The following is a 7,633-nucleotide window of genomic DNA, read 5'->3' as shown; positions in this document are numbered from 1 at the left end:
TTCATTCTATGAAGCCACCATCTACCCTAAACCAAAACCAAAGAAACTGCAAATAAAAGAAAATTACGGTCCAATATCTTTGATAAATATAGATGCAAAAATCCACAACAAAATATCAGCAAACTGAATCCAACAATATATTAAAAGGATTGTACACCATGATCAAGTTGGATTCATTCCAGTTTCACAAGGATGGTTCAAAATAAGCAAATCAATCAATGTGCTACACCACATTGACAAAAGGAAAGATAAGAAAAACATGATCATCTCAATAGATGCAGAAAAAGTCATTTGACAAAATTCGGCATCCATTAATGATTAAACAAAAAAAAATCTCTCACCAAAGTGGATATAGAGGGAACATATTAAAAGCCATTTATGCTCTTTCACCTCCTTGCTTCCAAGATGACCAAGAAAAGAAGGAACAATGGTCATGCCAAAAAGGGACGCGGCCACGTGCAGCCTATTCGCTGTACCAACAGTGCCCGTTGTGTGCCCAAGGATAAGGCCATTAAGAAGTTCATCATTCGGAACATCGTAGAGGCTGCAGCTGTCAGGGACATTTCCGAAGTGAGTGTTTTCGACACCTATGTGCTTCCTAAGCTGTATATGAAACTGCATTACTGCATGAGTTGTGCCATTCACAGCAAGGTAGTCAGGAATCGTTCTCGGGAAGCCCGGAAGGACTGAAAAACTCCACCCTGATTTAGACCTGCTGGTGCTGCCCCATGACCTCCACCAAAGCCCATGTAAGGAGCTAAGTCCTTAAAGACTAAAGAAATACTGTTCCCTGGAAAGACAATAAAGTGGAAATTATACTTTAAAAAAAAAAGAAAAGCCATTTACAACAAACCCACAGCCACATAATACTCAATGGTGAAAAGCTGAAAGCCTTCCTGCTAAATTCAGGAACATGGCAAGGATCCCACTTACACCACTTCTATTTCACATAGTATTGGAAGTCCTAGCCACAGCAATCAAACAAGAAAACGAAATAAATGGTATCCAAATTGGAAGGGAAAGGTAAAACTGCCCCTATTTGCAGATAACATAATACTTTATGTAGAGAACCCTAAAGTCTTCATACAAAAACTATTAGAATAAATGAATCTAGCAAGATACAAGATTAATATACAGAAATCTGTTGCATTTCTTTACACTAACAATGAAATATCAGAAAGAGAAAGTAAAAAAAAATACTGTTTAAAATCATATAAAAAAAAATACTTAGGAATAAACTTAACCAAGGAGATGAAATACATATATACTGAAAACTGTAAAACACTGATAAAAGAAATTGAAGATGATTTAAAGAAATGGAGAGATATACCATGCTCTTCAATTGGAAGAATAAATATCATTAAAATGACCACACTACCCAAAGCATAATGCAATCCCTATCAAAATACCCATGACATTTGTCACAGAACTAGAACAAATAATACTAAAATTTTTATGACATAGAAGACACAGGATTGAGCCCTGAACCAAGATGATGAAGTAGAAGGATGTGCTCTCACTCCCTCTTGTGAGAACACCAGAATCACAACTAACTGCTGAACAATCATCAACAGGAAGACACTGGAACTCACCAAAAAATGTACTCCACATCCAAAGACAAAGGAGAAGCCACAATGAGACGGGAGGAGGGGCACAATCACAATAAAATCAAATCCCATAACTGCTGGGTGGGTGACTCACAAACTGGAGAACACTCATACCACAGAAGTCCACCCACTGGAATGAAGAGTCTGAGCCCCACGTCAGGCTTCCAACCTGGGGGTCCGGCAACAGCAGGAGGAACTCCTAGAGAATCAGACTTTGAAGGCTAGCGGGATTTGATTGCAAGACACTGACAGAACTGGGGGAAACAGAGACTCCACTCTTGGAGGGCACACACAAAGTAGTGTGCGCATCGGGACCCAGGGGAAGGAACTAAACCAGATCAACCTGCTAGTGTCAGAGGGTCTCCTGCAGAGGCGGGGGGGGGGGGGTGGCTGTGGCTTACCGTGAGGACAAGGACACTGGCAGCAGAGGTTCTGGGAAGTACTTCTTGGAGTGAGCCCTCCCAGAGTCTGCCATTAGCCTCACCAAAGAGCCCAGGTAGGCTCCAGTGTGGGGTCACCTCAGGCCAAACAACCAACAGGGAGGGAACCCAGCCCCACCCATCAGCCATCAAGTGGATTAAAGTTTTACTGAGCTCTGCCCAGCAGAGCAACAGCCAGCTCTACCCACCACCAGTCCCTCCCATCAGGAAGCTTGCACAAGCCTCTTAGATAGCCTCATCCACCAGAGGGCAGGCAGCAGAAGCAAGAATAATGACAATCCTGCAACCTGTGGAAGAAAAACCACTTTCACAGAAAGATAGACAAGATGAAAAGGCAGAGGGCTATGTATCAGATGAAGGAACAAGATAAAAGGCCAGAAAAACAACTAAATGAAGTGGAGATGGCAACCTTCCAGAAAAAGAATTCAGAATAATGATAGTGAAGATGATCCAGACCTCGGAAAAAGAATGAAGGCAAAGATCGAGAAGATGCAATAAATGTTTAACAAAGACCTAGAAGAATTAAAGAACAAACAAACAGAGATGAACAATACAATAACTGAAATGAAAACTCCACTACAAGGAACCAATAGCAGAATAACTGAGGCAGAAGAATGAATAAGTGACTGGAAGACAGAATGGTGGAATTCACTGCTGCATAACAGAATAAAGAAAAAAGAATGAAAAGAAATGAAGACAGCCTAAAAGACCTCTGGGACAACATTAAATGCAACAACATTCGCATTATAGGGGTCCCAGAAGGAGAAGAGAGAGAGAAAGGACCCAAGAAAATATTTGAAGAGATTATAGTCAAAAACTTCCCTAACATGGGAAAGGAAATAGCCACACAAGTGCAGGAAGCACAGAGAGTCCCATACAGGATAAACGCAAGGAGAAACATGCCGAGACACATAGTAATAAATTGGCAAAAATTAAAGACAAAGAAAAATGATTGAAAGCAGCAAGGGAAAAATGACAAATAACATACAAGGGAACTCCCATAAGGTTAACAGCTGATTTCTCAGCAGAAACTCTACAAGCCAGAAGAGAATGGCATGATATCCTTAAAGTGATGAAAGGGAAGAACCTACAACCAAGATTACTCTACCCGGCAAGGATCTCATTCAGATTCGATGGAGAAGGAGGCAAGGATATACAATGGAGAAAAGACAGTCTATTCAATAAGTGGTGCTGGGAAAACTGGACAGCTACATGTAAACGAATGAAATTAGAACACTCCCTAACACCATACACAAAAATAAACTCAAAATGGATTAGGGACCTAAATGTAAGACTGGACGCTATAAAACTCTCAGTGGAAAACATAGGAAGAACACTCTTTGACATAAATCAGAGCAAGATCTTTTTTGATCCACCTCCTAGAGTAATGGAAATAAAAACAAAAATAAACAAATAGGACCTAATAAAACTTAAAAGCTTTTGCACAGCAAAGGAAACAATAAACAAGACAAAACGACAACCCTCAGAATGGGAGAAAATATTTGCAAATGAATCAACAGACAAAAGATTAATCTCCAAAATATATAAACAGCTCATGCAGCTCAATATTAAGAAAACAAACAACCCAATCCAAAAATGGGCAGAAGACCTAAATAGACATTTCTCCAAAGAGGACATACAAATGGCCAAGAAGCACATGAAAAGCTGCTCAACATCACTAATTATTAGAGAAATGCAAATCAAAACTACAATGAGATATCACCTCACATCAGTCAGAATAGGCATTATCAGAAAATCTACAAAGAACAAATGCTGGAGAGGGTATGGAGAAAAGGGAACCCTCTTGCACTGTTGGTGGGAATGTAAATTGATAGAGTCACTATGGAGAACAGTATGGAGGTTCCTTAGAAAACTAAAAATAAAATTACCATATGATACAGCAATCCCACTACTGGGCATATACCCAGAGAAAACCATAATTCAAAAAGACACATGCACCCCAATGTTAATCGCAGCACTATTTACAATATCCAGGTCATGGAAGCAACCTAAATGCCCATCGCCAGACAAATGGAAGAAGAAGAAGTGGTACATATATACAGTGGAATATTACTCAGCCATAAAAAGGACCAAAATTGGGTCATTTGTTGAGACGTGGATGGATCTAGAGTCTGTCATACAGAGTGATTAAGTCAGAAAGCAAAAAACAAACATCATATACTAACACATATATGTGGAACCTAGAAAATGGTACAGAAGAACAGGTTTGCAAGGCAGAAATTGAGAAACAGAAGTAGAGAAAAAAACGTATGGACACCAAGCAAGGAAAGTGGCGGGGGGGTGGGGGTGGGGGGGTGATGAATTGGGCGATTGGGATTGACATGTATACACTGATGTGTATAAAATTGATGACTAATAAGAACCTGCTGTATTAAAAAAAAGAAAATAGGGCTTCCCGGGTGGCGCAGTGGTTGAGAATCTGCCTGCTAATGCAGGGGACACGGGTTCGAGCCCTGGTCTGGGAGGATCCCACATGCCGCGGCGCGACTAGGCCCGTGAGCCACAACTACTGAGCCTGCGCGTCTGGAGTCTGTGCTCCGCAACAAGAGAGGCCGTGATAGTGAGAGGCCCGCGCACCGCGATGAAGAGTGGCTCCCGCTTGCTACAACTAGAGAAAGCCCTCGCACAGAAACGAAGACCCAATACAGAAAAAATAAATAAATAAACTCCTACCCCCAACATCTTCAAAAAAAAAAAAAATAGAAAGTTTCCGAAAAAAAGAAAAAGAAAATAAACTGACATCTATGTTGATAAAAGAAAACAAATGTCAAAAAAAAAAAAAAGGAGGGCAACCTGACTTTTCCATAAACCTATCACAAACTGTACCATGTGAGATGTACAAAACAAATTGCTCCTGATACCATGTTTCTTCTCCTTTTGGCTTCTTAGTGTTGTGACAATACCAGGGAGATAGACACTAGTGTGACTTTCAGAATCCTATGCAATTTTATTGGCCTCATGTTATCTATATAGATGTTGCTATCACAGAAATAGGTGATATTTAATTAAACCTTAAAGCAAAGTGGAAAAATAAATTAGTAGTATACTCATTTATTTAGATATATGGATCTAATCTGGATGTATATCTAAAAGAGTTGAGGCTATTGCCTCTAAAGAGTGGGTCAGAAATTGCTTTTTTCATTACAAGCCTTCTAGTATATGTATATATATTTTAAACTATGTATGCACATTATTTTAGTTCAATAAACAACGTTAAAACATTAGCATATAATTTTGGGGTGTCCGCAGTGTCTCAAAGCTTATCCATGGCAGGTAAATAAAGAAATCCATTTTGAAGCGCTCTCTGGGCCACGATGAAAAAAAAAAAGAAGAAGAAGAAGACACAGGATTGCCAAAGCCATCCTGAGGAAAAAGAACAAAGCAGGAGTCATAACCCTCCCAAGCTTCAGACTATACTACAAAGCTACAGTAATCGAAACAGTGTAGTTTTGGCACAAAAACAGACATTTAGATCAATGAAAGAGAACAGAGAGCCCTGAAATAACCTTACACACCTACAGTCAGTTAATCTACAACAAAGGAGGCAAGAATATAATGGAAAAGAGACAGTCTCTTTAGCAAATCGTGTTGGGAAAGCTGGCCAGATACATGTAAATCAATGAAATTAGAACAGTCTCTCACACCATATACGAAAACAAACTCAAAATGGTTTAAAGACCTAAATATAAGACATGACACCATAAAACTCCTAGAAGAGAACATAGCCAAAACATTCTCGGACATAAATTGTAGCAACATGTTCTCAGATCAGTCTCCCAAGCAAAAGAAATAAAAGCAAAAATAAACAAATGGGCCCTAATCAAACTTAAAACCTTTTTCTACAAATAACAAATGCTGAAGGGGGTGTGGAGAAAAGGGAACCCTCCTTCACTGTTGGTGAGAATGTAAACTGGTGCAGCCACTATGGAAAAAAGCATGGAGCTTCCTCAAAAAACTAAGAATAGTGCACGCTTCCACAGCACATATACTAAAATTGCAACAATACAGAGAAGATTAGCATGGCCCCTGCACAAGGATGACATGCAAATTCGTGAAGCATTCCACATTTTTAAATGTAAAATAGATAGCTGGTGGGAAGCAGCCACATAGCACAGGGAGATCAGCTCGGTGCTTTGTGACCACCTAGAGGGGTGGGATAGGGAGGGTGGGAGGGAGACAGAAGAGGGAGGAGATATGGGGATATATGTATATGTATAGCTGATTCACTTTGTTATAAAGCAGAAATTAACACATCATTGTAAAGCAATTATACTCCAATAAAGATGTTAAAAGAAAAACAAACCTAAGAATAGAATTGCCATATGATCCAGCAATACCGTTCCTGAGCGTATACCCAGACAAAACTCTAATTGAAAAGGTACATGCACCCGTATGTTCATAGCAGTACTATTTACTACAGCCAAGACAGGGAAACAACCAAAATACCCGTGGACAGATTAAAAGAATAAAAATGTGGTACATATAAATGTGGGGGTATACACACACACACACACACACACACACACACACACATGCACACACATGCACACATATATATATTAGCATGGAATATTACTCAGACATAAAGAAAGAATTAAATAATGCCATTTTCAGCAACATGGACTGACCAAGAGATCATCATACTAAGTGAAGTAAGTCAGAAAGAGAAAGACAAATACCATATGGTATCACTTATATGTGGAATCTAAAATGTGACACAAATGAACACATCTACTAAACAGAAACAGACTCACAGATATAGAGAACAGGATTGTGATTGATAAGGGAGAGGGGAGGTAGGGAAGGGATGGATAGGAAGTTTGAGATTAGCAGATGCAAACTATTATAAATAGGATGGAAAACAACAAGGTCCTACTGTATAGCACAGGGAACTATATTCAATATCCTGTGATAAACCATAATGGAAAAGAATATGAAAAAGAATATATATATATATATCACCTCACACTGGTCAGAATGGCTGTCATCAAAAAATCTACAATCGGGCTTCCCTGGTGGCACAGTGGTTGAGAGTCCGCCTGCCAATGCAGGGGACACCAGTTCGTGCCCCGGTCCGGGAAGATCCCACATGCCGTGGAGCAGCTGAGCCTGTGAGCCATGGCCACTGAGCCTGCGCATCCAGAGCCTGTGATCCACAACGGAAGAGGCCACAACAGTGAGAGGCCCACGTATCACAAAAAAAAAAAAAAAAAAAAAAACAATCTACAAACAATAAATGCTGGAGGTTCCTTTAAAAACTAAAAATAGAGCTACCATATGATCCAGCAATTCCACTCCTGGGCATATATGCAGAAAAGTTGATAACTGTAATTCAAAGAGATACATGCACCCCAACGTTCATAGCATAACTATTTACAATAGCCAAGACATGGAATCAACCCAAGTGCTTAAGAAGATGTGGTATAGGAGCTTCCCTGGTAGTGTAGTGGTTGAGAGTCTGCCTGCTGATACAGGGGACACGGGTTCGTGCCCCGGTCTGGGAAGATCCCACATGCCGCGGAGCGGCTGGACCCATGAGCCATGGCCACTGAGCCTGCACGTCCG

The 7,633-nt window shown here is 40.2% G+C and overlaps 1 non-coding gene and 1 pseudogene across 1 annotated transcript; both read left to right on the top strand.

Moving 5' to 3' along the window:
- Positions 1-207: 207 nt before the first annotated feature.
- LOC115839080 (small ribosomal subunit protein eS26 pseudogene) lies at positions 208-824 on the top strand (annotated as a pseudogene).
- Positions 825-6,032: 5,208 nt separating this feature from the next.
- Positions 6,033-6,139, top strand: LOC115839174 (U6 spliceosomal RNA). The gene has a single exon (XR_004033945.1). It is a non-coding gene; the product is annotated as a U6 spliceosomal RNA (small nuclear RNA).
- The last annotated feature ends 1,494 nt before the right edge of the window (positions 6,140-7,633 follow it).

This window comes from Globicephala melas, chromosome 10 (genome assembly GCF_963455315.2).
Source record: "Globicephala melas chromosome 10, mGloMel1.2, whole genome shotgun sequence".
In the NCBI taxonomy this organism is placed as follows: domain Eukaryota; kingdom Metazoa; phylum Chordata; class Mammalia; order Artiodactyla; family Delphinidae; genus Globicephala; species Globicephala melas.
Note: the sequence above shows the minus strand (reverse complement) of the source record. Positions and strands in the feature narration are given on the sequence as shown.